Source organism: Cebus imitator, unplaced genomic scaffold (genome assembly GCF_001604975.1).
Source record: "Cebus imitator isolate Cc_AM_T3 unplaced genomic scaffold, Cebus_imitator-1.0 Scaffold44, whole genome shotgun sequence".
NCBI lineage: Eukaryota > Metazoa > Chordata > Mammalia > Primates > Cebidae > Cebus > Cebus imitator.
In genome coordinates, this window is record NW_016107359.1 from 3,059,602 (window position 1) to 3,076,382 (window position 16,781).

Here is a 16,781-nt window from a genome sequence, read left to right on the forward strand (position 1 = left end):
TATCTCACAAAAAAAAAAAAAAAAAGAAATTTACCAGTAGGTTGCTGTGTATGCTGACCTTTGCCAGACACACACTTCCTTCTCTCTTTAAAAAAAAAAAAACTTATTATTTTTTTAGAGACAGGTCTCGCTCTGCCGCCTGGGCTGGAGTGCGGTGGTGCAATCATGGCTCACTGAAGCCTCAATCACCTGGGCTCAAGCAATCTTGCCTCAGCGTCCTGAATAGCTAGGACCACAGGGGAGTGCCACCACACCCAGCTCATTTTTAAAATTTTTTCCAGAGGTGGGATCTTGCTATGTCCCCCAGGCTGGTCTTAAACTCCTGACCTCAAGCAGTCCTCCTGCCTCAGTCTCCCAGAGTACTGGGATTACACACATAAGCCACCACACCTGGCCACTTCCCTCCCTTTTTATACCTCAGTTCAGGTGGGGCTTCCTTAGAGGGCCCCTCTCCGCTCCCCCAGGCCTGCTCACAAGGGCTGTTACAGGCTCGTGTCTCTCCTCTCTCCTCAGAGCTGAGTAGAGTGTGGGGCATGCAGCAGGGACTCTGTAAGGCCGTGCGGAGGTGCATCAGACAAGCTAAGGCATGACGGTCGCAAGAAGGGAAGAGCTGTAGACACCCTTCTCGGGGGAGCTGCAGTGTAGCTCTCTCTCCGTCTGCTCCGGTTACGAATGATGTCTTCCTTCTGTGTCCCTCCTCCCAGGAACAGATGATCTTCATTTTCTGCCTTGATAGCTTCAAATCACTGCCTGTCTCTGGGAGGACTCAGCCACTTATCCTTCCTCTTCAGCAAAGGGAGGATCTCCTTGGACCTCTAAGCCTGGCTTTCTGTATTCAGCAAAGCCCCTGGAAGTTGTAACCTCTGCAAGCCTCCCTGCCTTTCCAAGCCCTCTCCTTCTCTAGCGCCACCTTTCCCTTCCTCCCTGCGGGCCTTCACACTGCCCTCAGATTCCCTCTTCCCTCCCATTTACAAACCTTGCTTTCAGGCTCAGACCTGCAGTTGGTCATTTACAGCTTAGTGAGAATTAGTGGTGAGGCAGCCAGAAGCAATGGGTTCCTTCTACCTTTCATCTTTCAGGGCTCAGCTCAAACCTCCTCAGAGAAGTCTTCTTGGAACAATTTCATCTTGACTTGGGATCATAGAACCTTGTTAATTTCTTTCACAGCCCTGACCACAAGTTGTGATATGTATTCATTTATGTTCCTGTAGCTTGTCTGTTTACTGGAATGTTGGCTTTAGAAGGCCGGGAAGCATGTCTGTCTTCTCTACTCTGACATCCCTGGTGCCTGGCCAATTGATGTTGAAGGAGAGTTTCTTGGCCACACAAATGATTGCTCATCCATGTTCGAATTCCGTGCTCTGCCCTGCCCTGCTGGGTCACCATAGACAACTCCCTTGCTCTGTGTCTTGGCATTCTTGTCTGCAGATTGGAATAACAGTACCCGCCTCTCTTGATTTCAAGCTTGTTGTAAGGATCAAATGTGACGCCAGGTAGGAGATGTGGACCTCAGCCATGTGTGTTGGGGTGCTAGGGCTTACTAATCCCAATGGCTGTGCAAATGGCATCTGCCCTCCCTGTCTCCCTGCTGTGTGCAGTGAGGGGGTTCAAGGAACTCCAGGTGGCAGCAAAGGGAGGAAGAGAATAATAATTAATGAATGCAAATAATGATAACCAAGTAAATACTAATAACGAAAGTAGTAATAGCTGACTTTATTAGGTACTGCGACAGATGCTGTTCTCAGCTCCGTACAGGAATTAACTCCATTAACTTTACAACAGCCCGATGGTTGCAGATTCACTCTAATGGGCTGATATCCAGAATTTACAAAGAACTAAAACAGATTTACAAGCAAAAAAACTAACAAGCCCATTCAAAAGTGGGCAAAGGATATGAACAGACACTTTACAAAAGAAGATATACATGAGGCCAACAAACATATGAAAAAATGCTCATCATCACTGGTCATCAGAGAAATGCAAATCAAAACAACATTGAGATACCATCTCACGCCAGTTAGAATGGCGGTCATTAAAAAATCTGGAGACAACAGATGCTGGAGAGGATGTGGAGAAATAGGAACACTTTTACACTGTTGGTGGGAGTGTAAATTAGTTCAACCATTGTGGAAGACAGTGTGGCGATTCCTCAAGGACCTAGAAATAGAAATTCCATTTGACCCAGCAATCCCATTACTGGGTATATATCCAAAAGATTACAAATCGTTCTACTATAAGGACACGTGCACACGAATGTTCATTGCAGCACTGTTTACAATAGCAAAGACCTGGAACCAACCCAAATGCCCATCGAGGATAGACTGGATAGGGAAAATGTGGCTCATATACACCATGGAATATTATGCAGCCATCAAAAACGATGAGTTTGGGTCCTTTGTAGGGACATGGATGAACCTGGAAACCATCATTCTCAGCAAACTGACAGAAGAGCAGAAGATCAAACACCGCATGTTCTCACTCATAGGCGGGTGTTGAACAATGAGAACACATGGACACAGGGAGGGGAGCACTACACACTGGGGTCAGTTGGGGGGAAATAGGGGAGGGACGGTGGGGGGTGGGGAGCTGGGGAGAGATAGCAAGGGGAGAGATGCCAGATGTAGGTGATGGGGAGGAAGGCAGCAAATCACACTGCCACGTGTGTACCTATGCAACAATTTTGCATGTTCTTCACATGTACCCCAAAACCTAAAATGCAATAAAATGAACGGGAAAAAAAAAAGAACAGCCTGATGAGGTAGGTCCTCTCACGGTTCCTTATTCTATAGGTGAGGAAACCAAGGCACAGAGAGATTAAGTAACTCATCCAGGAAGTGGAGGTGGGATCAAGTTTTACTTTATGATGGGACTTTCCCCCAAATCCCTTCAATCTAATAACTTTCCCCATTCAGTTTCATGAGTGTTTATTGGATTGCTAAAACCAAGAGTTTATGTCTGAGTGTGACTTTGCCCTTTTGGCAGCCTCTGGAGGCCCAGCAGTGAGTGGAACTAATCCCTGCCCCCAGGGAATCCATTACTGGGGTGCAAGAGTGTGTGTGTGTTGTGTGTGCGTGTGTGTGTGTGTGTGTTATTCTCAGCTCCCCAGCCGGTCAGGAAACTCCCTGGGGACACAGGGAGGACTGTTCCTTCCCTGCTGTGTTATTCTAGGACAGACTACATACTTACAGTCCTAGAACCCCAGAAAATTGGGACCAGAGTCAGCTGCTCATCAGCAAAGTTACTGATTCCTTGCTTGGGACTAGGCTTGGCGTTTCATGCCAGGGACACAGCGGGAGTGAAGCCAAGCCCCCATCCTCAAGAGACATCCATATGTAGGGATGGGGCTGGGACTCTGTAGGTCAATTCCTAAGGTCAGCTGAGTCCAGAGAGGGCAGGAGCCCTCCAGGGTCAAGAATCGGGTCAGTGACAGAGCCTGGACTAGAACCCAGGGCTCCTTCCTCCTCGCATTGCCCCTTCCAACTCTACCACCTGCCTCTGGATCCTGTGGGTGGCCGGCTCTCCTTCCTCCAGGATGCAGGTTGCTACCTGGGGCAGTGGCTGACCCAGACCATACTTTTAGCTCAGGGCCTATTGGGATCTGCAAGGGAAAGGTAAGAATGAACTCACCACCCTGCCCTCTACCTGGCCCTCAGCTGCCTCCCTTTATCACCTTGTTAAAGGCTTTTTCCTCTCCATTTGGAACCTGGAATTTCATTATTTCGCATGTGAAGCTTAGGGATAATAGGCTGCCACTTGAAGGCTGCTTTTCATCTTCAAAGCCCTCTGCAGACTGTTAATTAGTCCTCTCTGGCCTGCTCCAGTCAGTGTTCTTGGGCCAGGAAGGGGGAACCCAAGGGAGGCTGAGGGACTTCCCTCAGGGATGTGGGGCTGGCAAAAGACTGAAGAGGAAAAAGAGGAGCCTTGGATTCTGGAAGCTTCTCCTAATTTGTTCCTGGCTCCCAGGCTCCTTCCGGTTAGGACGGCCGAATAAACGAGGGCAGGAGCAGATGGGAGCTCTCCTGCGGGAATGTGGCTCAAAGAACGTCACAAGCGGACCCTAACTTGGAATCCCATCCCCTGCTAATTGCCTGACCTTGAATGATAATTAACCTCTAAAACTCAATTTTCTTCTCTGTGGAATGGAGGTAATAACAAAGTGCTCTTTGAGTTGTTGAGTATTGAGCTAGGTAAGTATCTGGCACAGATTAGTGGTCACTAGGAGTGAATGAATGAATGAATGAGTGTGGCTAGTGACGGGCTGGAGTAGGGGAGGATTAGAAGTAGGGAGAGGCAGGGTGAGGACTGAGAGGAAAAATTGGGACTCTCCTTCCTTTGCCCCTCCTTATCGTTACTCCCAAAGCCGGGGGTTTTGCCCACAAAGCAACCACTATCCATGGTGTTGCATGGGTAGTCAAAGAGGGATTGATGTGTGTCTCTGCGAGCCCTTGAAATCCCCTGAAAATGGTGATATGATCTATTTTTAACAGTGGAGAACCCCGTGTATGAGTTATCAGGTGAGATTAGGTCCATCTGTTCAGCCTCCCCAGCTGGACCACTGTGAGGGTGAAAACTAGACAGTGGATGCTGCAGCCCCAGCTTCGGGGTCTCTCAGACCTGGAAACAAATCTCTCCTGCTCCACCCACTTGGACAAACACTCAAGCCAAAGCAGGGAGATTCCACCCCCCGCCCGCCACCTTTCAGGGTGACTGAGTTTGGTTCTGTGATGAGCAGTATGTGCATGCGAGCTCCGAGCAGCTCGCTGTGGCGCTCAGTGGCAGCCAAAGCCAGCAGTGTAGGAGCCTGGCGCACCAAGCACAAATTGCACCCTTGAGTCCATGGCCACATGGAATGGGGAGAAAGGCTGCCTCTGGCCAACTGGTCACCGGCCCTGTCCTCTCCATAGACTGGCGCTGAAGCTTAAAAGGAGGGCTGAGAAATGTGTTCAATGTTTAAAAGTCATTGCTGGCTAGGCGCCGTGGCTCACGCCTGTAATTCCAGCAATTTGGGAGATCGAGACAGGAGGATCACTTGAGGTCAGGAGTTCAAGACCAGCCTGGGGTTCAAGACCAGCCTGGTCAACATGGTGAAACCCCATCTCTACTAAACAAACAAACAAAAACACAAATTAGCTGGGTGTGGTGGTGTGCACCTGTAATCCCAGCTACTCAGGAGGCTGAGGCAGGAAAACTCTTGAACTCAGAGGTTGCAGTGAGCTGAGGTTGTGCCACTGCACTCCAGTCTGAGAGACAGAGTGAGACTCCATCTCAAAATAAATAAATAAATAAATGCCATTCCTTAACATTTTGATACCCTCTAAATTTCAGCACCAGGGATCGCTTTGCCCCATCCTACTCCGGACTCCTATGGAAGTTATTTTTTATCCTTCATGTCCTCTCTTCAAACCCGTCAAAAGCAGGGACTGAGTTTAGGGTATGTCTGGGTCCCCAGTGGCTGGCACACTGTAGGTGCACAGTTAATACTTGCTGTTGGTGGTGACAGTGTAAGGGATGGGGTTTGGAACATGGGAGGGATCAGAAGGACATCATCTCGTGAGGAATCGGAAACACTGATCCTGCCTCCTGTCTGTGCCCAGAAGGTAGAAATATTGAGAGAGGATGGGAAAAACTCCCACGAGAGAAGTGAGTACCATGTGGCTGGCACTGCCACCATCTGCCCAGCCCTCTTGACTGGGACGGGGGGTACAAAAGAGCTAACCAGATATGACCAGATCCCTGAGGCAGGATGTATTTGCTGAAGGGTGGGAGGAGCTAGCTGGTTAAGGGGTGGCATGGGGAGGGGTGCGCTAGGGGAACATTCTAGGTTAAAACCCCAGGGTGGGCAAACCCCAGAGCAACCCAAGGTAACCTCTGCCTGGGGAGATTCCTCCTTCCCTCAATAGCCAGTGTCTCCTGGGGCCCTGCAGAGAGAAGGAGCCCAAAGCCCAAGAGGCCTGGGGCATCTCAACCCTGCTTCTCACAAGAAGTGTGATTTGGGTAAATTATCTAACCAGATATGGCTGGAAAACTTTGCCCCTCCCTTGTGCAAAATCCCCACTGGCTCCCCAGTGCCTGTGCCAGGCGTCGGTGGTCTGGCCGCTGTGAGGATGGTTTCGTGAGTGATCTGTAGGTTCTTTCCATACCTTTCCAAAGCTTTGTGAGTGCCTGGTACCTTCTTCTGTGACATGACTCTATGGTCAACCAGAAATGACACATCACATTTACCCATGCGCTCACTTGCTCACTATTCAAACTTGATTGAGTTTTGCTATATCCCACAGTGCTGGCTGCTGGAGATTAGATGCGAATCCCCACCTGCCAGGGGTTCACAGCTCTCCGAGGGAGTCAGACAAGCAAAGCATGACCACACAGAGTGATCAGAGCTCAGCAATGAGCCTGTATCCGGGGGTCAGCAACACTGCCTGGAGGAAGCATTAAGGTTTGAGCCCAGAGAGGAGAGAGGATACAGAGGTGGGGAAGAGAAGCTTCCGTGTGGAGAGGAAGCTTTCCCACGGGGGCACGTATGCAGATCTGGAGAACCACAAGCACTTCCGCAAGCCTAGCAGAGAGCTGAGGAGTTAGGTGGTCAACGGCCTTGCATGCTGGTCTTTATTCTGAGGGTAATGGGGAGCCATGGAAGAGTCTGGAGCACCAGAGTGAAATGTTGAGAACATTTTTTTTTTCCTTTTGGCTAGAATAATCATAGCGGAGCCAACACTGGTTATTCCGAGGGAAAACACACGTCATTGCTTAAAAGAAGTGGTCTATTCAGAAGAAAAGGGCTGCTAAAAGGTGGGATCCAGAGAGAGAACCAAACAAAAGGCCTTTGGTGGTGACAACATTGGTGACCTCAGGCCCACATCCTACCTCCTCACCTCACCACCCCAGCTTTGCCCCCATTATTTTAGACAGACCCTCCTTGCAGTTGGGACACATGTGTGTGGCTGTGCCTGTGACTCAGCTCTGAGGTCACCCTGCCTGTGTGTGCCACTGCCATGCCTCCCTGCTCCTCACCACTCTCTCTCTCCAAAACCCAGTTCTGCTGCCTCCTCCAGCAAGCCTGCCCTGGTTCCCCCCAGTTCTGGAGAATATTTTGCCATTTCCACTTGGAAGAACTTCAGTAGGGTTTCTAAGGCACTGTGAATGCTCTAGTTGAGCTGCGTGGTAGAGTAATCAGTGCTCAAACCTTAATCTGCCCAATTAAACAGTAAGCAATTTGAGGGCAGGGACTATGCTTTATTCCTGTTGGGAGACCTCAGTCATCCGGCTCTGTGCCTGACAAGCAGCAGGTCCAATATTAAAATGCCTGTTCAGTGGAATTGTGTTTTACTGTGTGCATCCTAAACACGTCCAGGAATATGGTGAGCCTCATCTTTGGAATAAGTGTGGGACCACCCCCCCCCCCCCGCCTAAATTTCTGCAAGGTCATTCTCTTCAGTGCCTGGTGGCCCAGTCCCCTTTCTAAGTCTTCTGGACTCCCGAGCACAATTTAACATCCCTTTTGCTGGGCTCCCATAGAGATTCTGGTGCCTATCCCTATTGTGTTTCTTTTTATTTTCTTTTTCTTTCTTTCTTTTTTTTTTTTTTTTTTTGTTGGATTTTTCTTTTCTTGCCCAGGCTGGAGTGCAATGGCACAATCTCGGCTCACTGCAACCTCCACCTCCTGGGTTCAAGTGATTCTCCTGCCTCAGCCTCCCAAGTAACTGGGATCACAGGCATGCGCCACCATGCCTGGCTAATTTTGCACTTGCGGTAGAGATGGGGTTTTACCATATTAGCCAGGCTGGCCTCGAACTCCTGACCTCAGGTGATCCACCCGCCTCGGCCTCCCAGAGTGCTGGGATTCACCGTGCCTGACTTCTGTTGTGTATCTTATTCTATGGGGTCAAAGGCATGCTTTAAAAAGTGTCCACTCTTTCCACCTCCCAACCCCCACACCCGGCCCAGCGTCTAATCCACAGTAGGAGATCAATAAGTGTTTGTTGAATTAAAAAAATGTACTAGCAAGAGTCCAGGACCACTCTTAGGCATATTAAATGGGAACACAATCACCGATTGAATTTGTTTCCTTCAAAAGAGCCATGTATCCTGGAAGCTCCATTCCAGACGTCCAGATGGCAAGGCTGGGGAGAGTTGGGAGTTATTCCTATTGAAACCGTTTCCTCCAGAAGGTCCAGAGTTCAAAAGGGAGGCATTTGCCACAAACAATTGGGCCAGTGTGAGACGATGTGGGTGGCAGGTTTCCAAGGTCTTGGTGGGACTTTGAGCAGTTACCAATGCAAATAGGAGAGAAAAGACTTATCCCCAGGGGCAACTGTGGTCACTCAGAAATGGAGCCTTTGGCAACAAGGAAAAAAAACCAGGTCGGCCACTGCACAGGGATTTTCCTAGGGCCGTGGCGTGGCCTCTGGACTTGGAGTCAGGATGCCTAGGTTCTAGCTGGGATCTGGGTTTCAGATCAAGGGTTGAGATGATCTAATGCCAACCTTATTTCCCAGAGGCGTTTTTCTGAGCCAAGAATTAAAAGCAGGGCACATCAAAGGAATTTTCCTGATTTGTGAATTGTTTCCACCAACTCAGGCTTCAGAATAAAGCTCCCTTTTCTCATTCTTTGAGATTCATCTATTGAATGTAGTACTATCCTGAAAAACTAAATGCCAGTGAAGCCCATCTCCCAGAGCTGTCCCTGCGCATCCTACTGTCTGACCTCCCTGCCTTTGCTCACGTCCTTCCTCCTTTCAGAGAGTTGTCTCCTGATACTGCATTGTCATCCAGACTTTGTTCAATGGTTAACTTTTCTCTGAAAGCTGATCACCACAACTTATAGGGATCCAGAGAGAGAGAGAGAGAGAGAGAGAGAGAGAGAGAGAGAGAACCAATAAGCATGTAGAAGACAGGGAGTACCTGTTACTAGCTAGCATTACTCAGCACTGCTAGCTAGTAATAGTGACTCAGCACTTGCCATGTTCCAGGCGTTGTGCTAAGTGCTCTACAGGTGTGATCACACCGAGCTCTCACAACAACCCTCAGAAGATCATTCCTATACAATTTTAAAAATCCCTATTTGTGGGTGGGGTGTGGTGACTCACACCTGTAACCCCAGCACTTTGGGAGACCAAGGTGGGAGGATCACTTGAGCCCAGGAGTTTGAGAACAGCTTGGGCAACATCAAGAGACCCCATCTCTACTAAAACATAAAAAAAAATAAAAATTAGCTGGGCATGGTGGTGTGTACCTGCAGTCCCAGCTGCTCTGGAGGCTGAGGCAGGAGGATTGCTTGAGTCCAGGAGACAGAGGCTGCAGTGAGCTGTGATCATGCCACTGCACTCTAGCCTGGATGACAGAGTGAGATCCTGTCTCAAAAAAAAAAAAAAAAATCTCTATTTATAGTGGTCATTAGTGCTGTCATCCTATACTTCTAGTTCTCTTTCTTCTGAGTACAAAGTAGAATTTCACTTCCTGACCCCCTTGTGGTTGGTCAGGTGGAGCCATGTGAATAATTCTGGCCAATGCCTTGTGAGATGAAGTAACACATCGTTCCTGGTTGGATAACATTTCATGTTCCCTCCAGCATGGCGACAGGCCAGTGATGTTTGTGATGATGACCACATCAGCCTGCTTTTTGCTGAGCGACTAGAATGAGCAGAAACTCCGACTGACCCATGACAAACATTCAGCATGAGCAAGAAATACATTTTAAGCCGGGCGCGGTGGCTCACGCTTGTAATCCCAGCACTTTGGGAGGCTGAGGCGGGTGGATCACAAGGTCAAGAGATCGAGACCATCCTGGTCAACATGGTGAAACCCCGTCTCTACTAAAAATACAAAAAGTCAGCTGGGCATGGTGGCGCGTGCCTGTAATCCCAGCTACTCAGGAGGCTGAGGCAGGAGAATTGCCTGAACCCAGGAGGCGGAGGCTGTGGTGAGCTGAGATCGCGCCATTGCACTCCAGCCTGGGTAACAAGAGCGAAACTCCGCCTAAAAAAAAAAAAAAAAAAGAAATACATTTTAGTAGTTTTATGCCACTGAGATTTTTGGACTTGCTTGTTACGGCTGCATAATCCAGTCTATGCTGACTGACACACAGTTTTACAGATAGAGAAATCAAGTTTGCATGGGGAGGCATGGATGACCTTGGTGAAGAGGTAGCTTGAGCCCTTGTTGTGCCCAGTGTCCTGACTGGCTGGCTGGCTGTGAAAGGCTTTGAGGGGCTGAAATGACAGGATTTGATGCTGTTGTCCCTGAAGCACAAGGGAGAGTTTAAAAACAGGAAGCAACACAACCATCTTTCTTGGGCTTTCAGAAGAATGGCTCTGGCAGCTGCTTCTGGCTGAGAGGTCACTCTCTATTAGTCCATCTGGAAAGATCAGCCCTGAACCCAACTGAAAGCCAAACTCCCAGCACACACAGAGACCCTCAGGGCAGGTCTGCCATGTGCTTACAATTCCCCAGCACCCAGAGTGGCCCATCCGTGCCTCCACACCAGCAAGGCTGGTAGGAAGAGGGAGCTCCCAGGAGCGCTTCTCCCCGTCAAGGGAGGCGTACGGGCTCCGTTGTCTTTTTAAATGACCATAAACCAGCACAGAAATGAATGCCAACTAACAAGGTTAAAGGATCCTTAAAAAACAAATGATGCCATTTTCCCCCCAACTCGCTGCTGAGTAAAAATTTGTCACTTCAGTAAGCATTTTATTGGTAATTACAGAGTTACTTTATTTGCATATTACAGAGCTGCTAGCGGCCCTAGTGAAAATGCTTAATGTCGCTGAGCATCTTGGAAGGAATTACTCAACCCAGGGAGGGAGAATTCAGTAATTATTTCCTTAAAACTAGAATTTGCTAATAACTTTTCAGTAGATCACTTTGTGCTCCCCAATACAGCAATTAAATAATAAGCAATTAAGTGCCAAAGTGACTCAGGCATAGGACCTATCCCCAAATAGGGCCTCTGCTTTATTTCCTTTGAAAGGGGAATAAAATTACATACAGTTAACCCTTTTGACTCCTGAGCCACCAGGGAACACTGATTCCTCTTAGAGCCAATTAGAGAGAGCTAGTGCTAAATGTCACCTCCTCATCTTCAGAGCAGGATCTAGAAGCCCAAAGAGAGGCCTGGGGTCCAGCCTGCAGTGAGGAAAGGAGGCTGGCTCTCCGTTCCAGCAGCTGGGATGGCGGGGGCAGAGGCTAGGAAAGAGGATTCTGGCATCAACCTGGCTGGGCTTGTCGGCTGGTTCCGGCTTATTATCCAGGAGTCTTGGACAGGTTACTCAACCTCTCTAGGTCTCAGTTTTCTCATCAGTAAAGTGGGGTTCATCATGTGATCGACTGAACCTGGTGGCTGTGAGGCTTAAATAACGTGACACGTGGAAGGGAGAACTTCAAACACAGGAAATGCTGAGCAAGTGTGAGTTGCAGTGTCTGACCCAGAACTCGCCACCACACTGACGAGGAAAGCCCAGGCCCCTGCCAACTAGGAGAAGGGAAGACACCTGCCTGCACTGGGGTGGTGTGATGGGGGGGAAGGGGTGGCACTTACGACTTGGGGTTCGTTCTGCCCAGGATCAAATCCTGGCTCCTCCTGCACACACTCAGAGCCAGTGGGACTTTGGGCCACTCATACACTCTCTAGAGCACCAGTTTCTCACCTGTAAGATGAGGAGGGTGATGCCCATCTGAGTGCCAAGGTCGCCAGGTGACCTGTATTTAAGCACATGCTTTAGTTGCTTAGCTTCCTGCCAGGCAAATTTACAAATATATAGAGAGAGCAAGTGGACATGGACCCGTCCTTGAAAAGGATTCATTACAATTTCAGACTTGTTTTGTCTTAATTTCTGATTGATACTTAATCAGCAATGGCTTGGGACACTGGCTTTTAGTTTCTCTCTCTGTTAAGTATTTAATGATCTGAAAACAAACATTGGAGAAGATGCAACCTACAGGGGTCCCTGACCCTTCTGCAGTCCTTGATCCTTCTGGGATGGGGCTGAGTCCACTCTCTATTTTATCTTTCTCAGCTCCAATGTGCTATTTATTTTATCTTTATCTGCTCCAGTGTGGTATTCTGTTGAGTCATGTAAAATGCTATTTCATGAAGGAGAGAGTACAGACAAGTACCCTGTAAAAGCTTTGCTTTCCCGCCTCCACGCCTGGCCTGATCCCTGCCTCTAGGTAGGTTTGTGGGGAATATCTAGTGGCCCTTTGAGAAGGAATATTTGGTGAGATAAAAGAGGTCCAGCCCTCAGTACAGGACTTGGCATCCAGCTCTGTGAAGGCTAGTTCCCATGTGCAGCTTGGCGTTGCCTGATATTATACCTAGGAAGTTTTTCTCTTTAGCTTAAGGCATTGGTCCGGATTCACATTTTTCCCAGCCTCGATGCTGATCTCACCGTTACTGATCACTTACCTTTTGGCATGGCCTATTTTCAGGACCATGCTTCAGAGCTGTCTTGCATCTCAGGGCCAGGAGAGGGGAAGAAGAACATCAAGTTCCAGCATCAGCGGAGGTAAACACAGAGAGAGTGCTACCTTGGACACCCCTCCTAGGAACTTTAGCCCCTATTAGTTGCTGAGGGTGGAGTGGCCTCGGTTCTTGGGGCCCTGTCCCGTGTGTTAGCAGTGGTCATTTTAAAGGTGGCGCTCTCTGACTAGTGTGCGGCCCATGGGGATCCGGTTGGCCTTTGCTTCTGCCAACTTTAGAGGTCTCTGCAGGCAGCAGGCTGGACAGCTCAGGAACTGGGTTGTGTTTGCTTTACGGATACTCCTCTCTTTGGCCACACAAAACATGAATTCCACGTCCACGTGGTGGCTCTGCCAGCTTCCAAAGTAAGCTCTTCAGGTCAGACTCTCACCAGACCCAATGATGCCTGGTCCCTGGGCCTCCTCCTGTGACTTGGCTTTTGGGGTGCAGCTTGATCGCCGGCTCCTGGACTCATTCTGGCTTATAGGTGCCTCCCCTAAACATAGTGGCAATCCTCATTTCACCTGTGCTAGCGCTTCAGATGGATTCGTGTGGAAGCCAGCTGGAACTGACCGAATGAACTCATCTACCATTGCCCAGCCGGGAGTTTGCAAGGAGAGAGGATTGCTGATCAAAGCAGAGCGTGTGTGGGAGGTAGGGAGGAGAGGCTTGGGAAGGACTGGGCAGGGTTCATCAGGGACTCCAAGGAGGGTGGCTCTCTGCTACGACGGGAGCATCCAGCACACCCCAGAGGATCTAGCAGGAACTTTTAGCAGGGGCTCTGGGGAAACTGCAAAAAAAGGCCTGGGCAATAAGAAGTATAAACCAACATAGAAATGGCTTTGGGAGTGCCGGGTGCAATGGCTCTGTAATCCCAATACTCTGGGAGGCCAAGGCTGGAGAATTCTTGAAGCCAGGAGTTTGAGGCCAGTCTGGGCCACAGAGCGAAACCCTCATCTCTATAAATAAATAAATAAACCAGGCGTGGGTGGCACGTGTCTATAGTCCCAGCTACTTGGGAGGCTGAGGCAGGAGGATCACTTGAGTCTGGAAGGTTGAGGTTGCAGTGAGCTGTGATTGTGCCACTGCACTCCAGCCTGGGCAGCAGAGTAAGACCCTGTCTCAACACACAAAGAAATGTCTCCGTCTTTGTGGGAATAAAATAACACAAAGCCCAGTCCTCCCCTTATGAGAGGCCCATGGACAACTGAGCAGCCACCACCTTCTTCCTGCCCACCTGCCAACACTAACCGCCCCTCCACGAAGACCACCCCTTCTCCAGGGCTGCTGACGTTTGCAGCGTGTGCTGTTGGCACATCCATTTGACAATTCTGCACTGTGACAGTCTCATTTCTGACTTAATCTCTCATCCATCTCTTCCAGGGTCATTTAACTTTTTGCCTTCAGCATTCAGTGAGTGGAGGCTTTAAGGGCTGGGATGAGGTTTCACAGCCTCTGGGGTCTGTGCAGAGTGGGGGCCAATCAGTGTTGGCAGCTCTGGTTTGCTGTGGGCAGCATGGGCTGGAGGGGTGTAAAACTGCTCACATGGAGGGAGGGCCAAGTCCTGGGGGGATGGAAGACACATTTCCAGCCAGGAACTCTGGAACCCTCGGGATGGAGTGCATCCTGGAATAGAAGACACGTGGATTAAAAGTCTGACCTCAGATGGAAATTTCTCATCCATAGCCTGTGACTCTCTTTTCAGTTCCTAATGGAAGCTTCTACAAACTGGCTTGCTTCCACACCACTTGTCCCAGCCCTGCAAACTCTGCCCAGCTGGCAGTCAAGCCCAAGGACAGTGGTATGCTGGTAAATGTTTAACAATGGGCTTTCTGGGGGAAAAGACTGATTTGTATCCTGATTGGTGGCATGTGCCAACTTTTTGTGCTCCTCATCATCTCATCATGGCTGATCCTAAGCCACCCAAGTGAAGCCACTGAACACAGAGGTGGGAAGAGGTGCAATGGAGTGGCTTTCTCCGATAGGTGGGAGCTGGCTCTAGCACACCACTGCCTAGCAACCTCTTAGTGCCACCCCCTTCTGATCTCCCCACAGTACTTACCCCCTCCCTGGGCTTCTGAGGCTACGAGGGTCTCCTGGTTCTACCTTTGCACAGTCTGTCCTTTGCTTCTCCATGAATCGCTCCACCCCCTGACCCACAGAGCAGCATTCTCAGGCCTGACTATATGTTCGGCCCCCATAGGGAGCTTTTAAAACGCCAATGTTGGCTAAATTCAGTGGCTCATGCCTGCAATTCCAGTACTTTGGGAGGCCAAGGTGGAAGGATCACTTAAGCCCAGGAGACGAGCTGGAGTCCCAAGATCCTGTCTTTATAAAGAATTTTTTAAAAAGCTGGGTGCAGTGATGCATGTTTGTAGATCCAGCTACTCCAGAGGCTGAGGCAGGAAGATGGCTAGAGCCTGGGCGTTTGAGGCTGCAGTGAACTAAGATAGGGCCATTGTACTCCAGCCTGGGCAACGGAGTGAGGCTCTGTCTCTAAATAAATAAATAAATAAATGAAACTCCCAACGCTTAGGCCTTACCTCAGAGCAGTTAGATCAGGGTCTCTGGGTGTGGCATCCGGCATCAGCAGTTTTTGAAGCTCTCTCCAGGTGATTCCAATGTGCAGCCAACTTTGAGAGCTGCTGATTTAAAAAATACCGTCGCTGGTTCTTCCTCCCCACCCCAGTCAGATCAGACTCCCTTGGAAAGGTCCTTGGTTCACTGCATGACTTTAGATCTCTGCAGATTAAGCTGTGTGTAGCCACCACTGAGGCTCACTGTCTCTGAAGCCCCGGGTCCTGTCCTCCGCCCTTTCCTAAGCCTTCACCGTTCTCCCCAGGTGACCTCATCTCCCTTAATGTCCTCTCATAACGTCCTCATCTGTCCTAGAGATTTGTCTTTTCAGATCTCCATTTCCAGCCCTGATCTGTCTCTTGAATTCTTCCTGCTTTGCCATGTCCACCTGGGACACCCCAGATGCCTCAACTGATCACGTTCGCCACCTAACTCAGCCTCTTGTCCATTCCCTGTCTTCTCCATTTACACCCTTGTCTCAGCGTAGGGCACCCTCCACGCCACGTGCCTCTTCCTTTCCTACCACTTGTCCTGGCTTGGCCCTGAAGAAGTCTGGAGTTCATGGCTCTTTCCATTCCTGTTCCAGCTGCCCTAGCAGCTCTAGCCTGGGCTTTTTGAAAGTCGTCTTCTGGACTCCCCCGCCCTGCACTGCTAGTGATCTTCCTAAATCACTCCTCTTCCCAACCACATGCCTTGGCTTCCCTTGGCCTGCAGTAACTCCACAGTGTCTCTCTTGCCTCCTGGCTTCACGATGATCACATCCCAGCCTCACTGAACGGCTCGGTGCTTCATTACAAGGCCCAGCACCGTCCTGCCTACTCCATTTGTTCCCATTGTCCACCAGCCTTCCTTCTCCACCCATGGACACCTTCTTCATCCTGCAAATGCCCAGCTCAAGTGGTAGCTTGGATTAGTTAGTTTTCACACTGCTGATAAAGACGTATCTGCTGGGCGTGGTGGCTCACGCCTGTAATCCTAGCACTTTGGGAGGCCCAGGCGGGTGGATCACAAGATCAGTTGTTCGAGACCAGCCTGGCCAAGATGTTGAAAGCCCATCTCTACTAAAAATACAAAAATTAGTTGGACGCGGTGGCACGTGCCTGTAATCCCAGCTACTCAGGAGGCTGAGGCAGGAGAATCGCTTGAACCTGGGAGGTGGAGGTTGCAGTGAGCCAAGATTGCTCCATTGCACTCCAGCCTGGGGGACAGAGTGAGACTCCATAAAAAAAAAAAAAAAAAATATATATATATATATATATATATATATATATATATCCAAGACTGGGTGATTTATAAAGAACAAGAGGTTTAATGGACTCACAGATGCATGTGGGTGGGAAGGCTTCACAATCATGGCAGAAGGCTAAAGGCGCATCTTACACGGCAGCAGGCAAGAGACAGAATGAGAACCAAGTGAAAAGGGTTTCCCCTTAGAAAACCATCAGAACTCATGACCAGTGTGGGGAAACTGCCCCATGATTCAGTTGTCTCCCACCAGGTCCTCCTGCAACACATAGGCATTCTGGGAGCTACAATTCAAGGTGAGATTTCGGTGGGGACGCAGCCAAACCATATCACGTCTCTTCCATGAAGACTCCTTAACCCCATCCACAGAATTAATGATGCCCATCCTGGAGCCTTGCTCCTGCTGTGCGCAGTCAATTATGGACTCATTCTTCCTTGGATGATCACAGTCAGCCCTCTATTTCTGTTTCTGCCACTCTTTTCTATGTTTTTTTTTTTTTTTTTT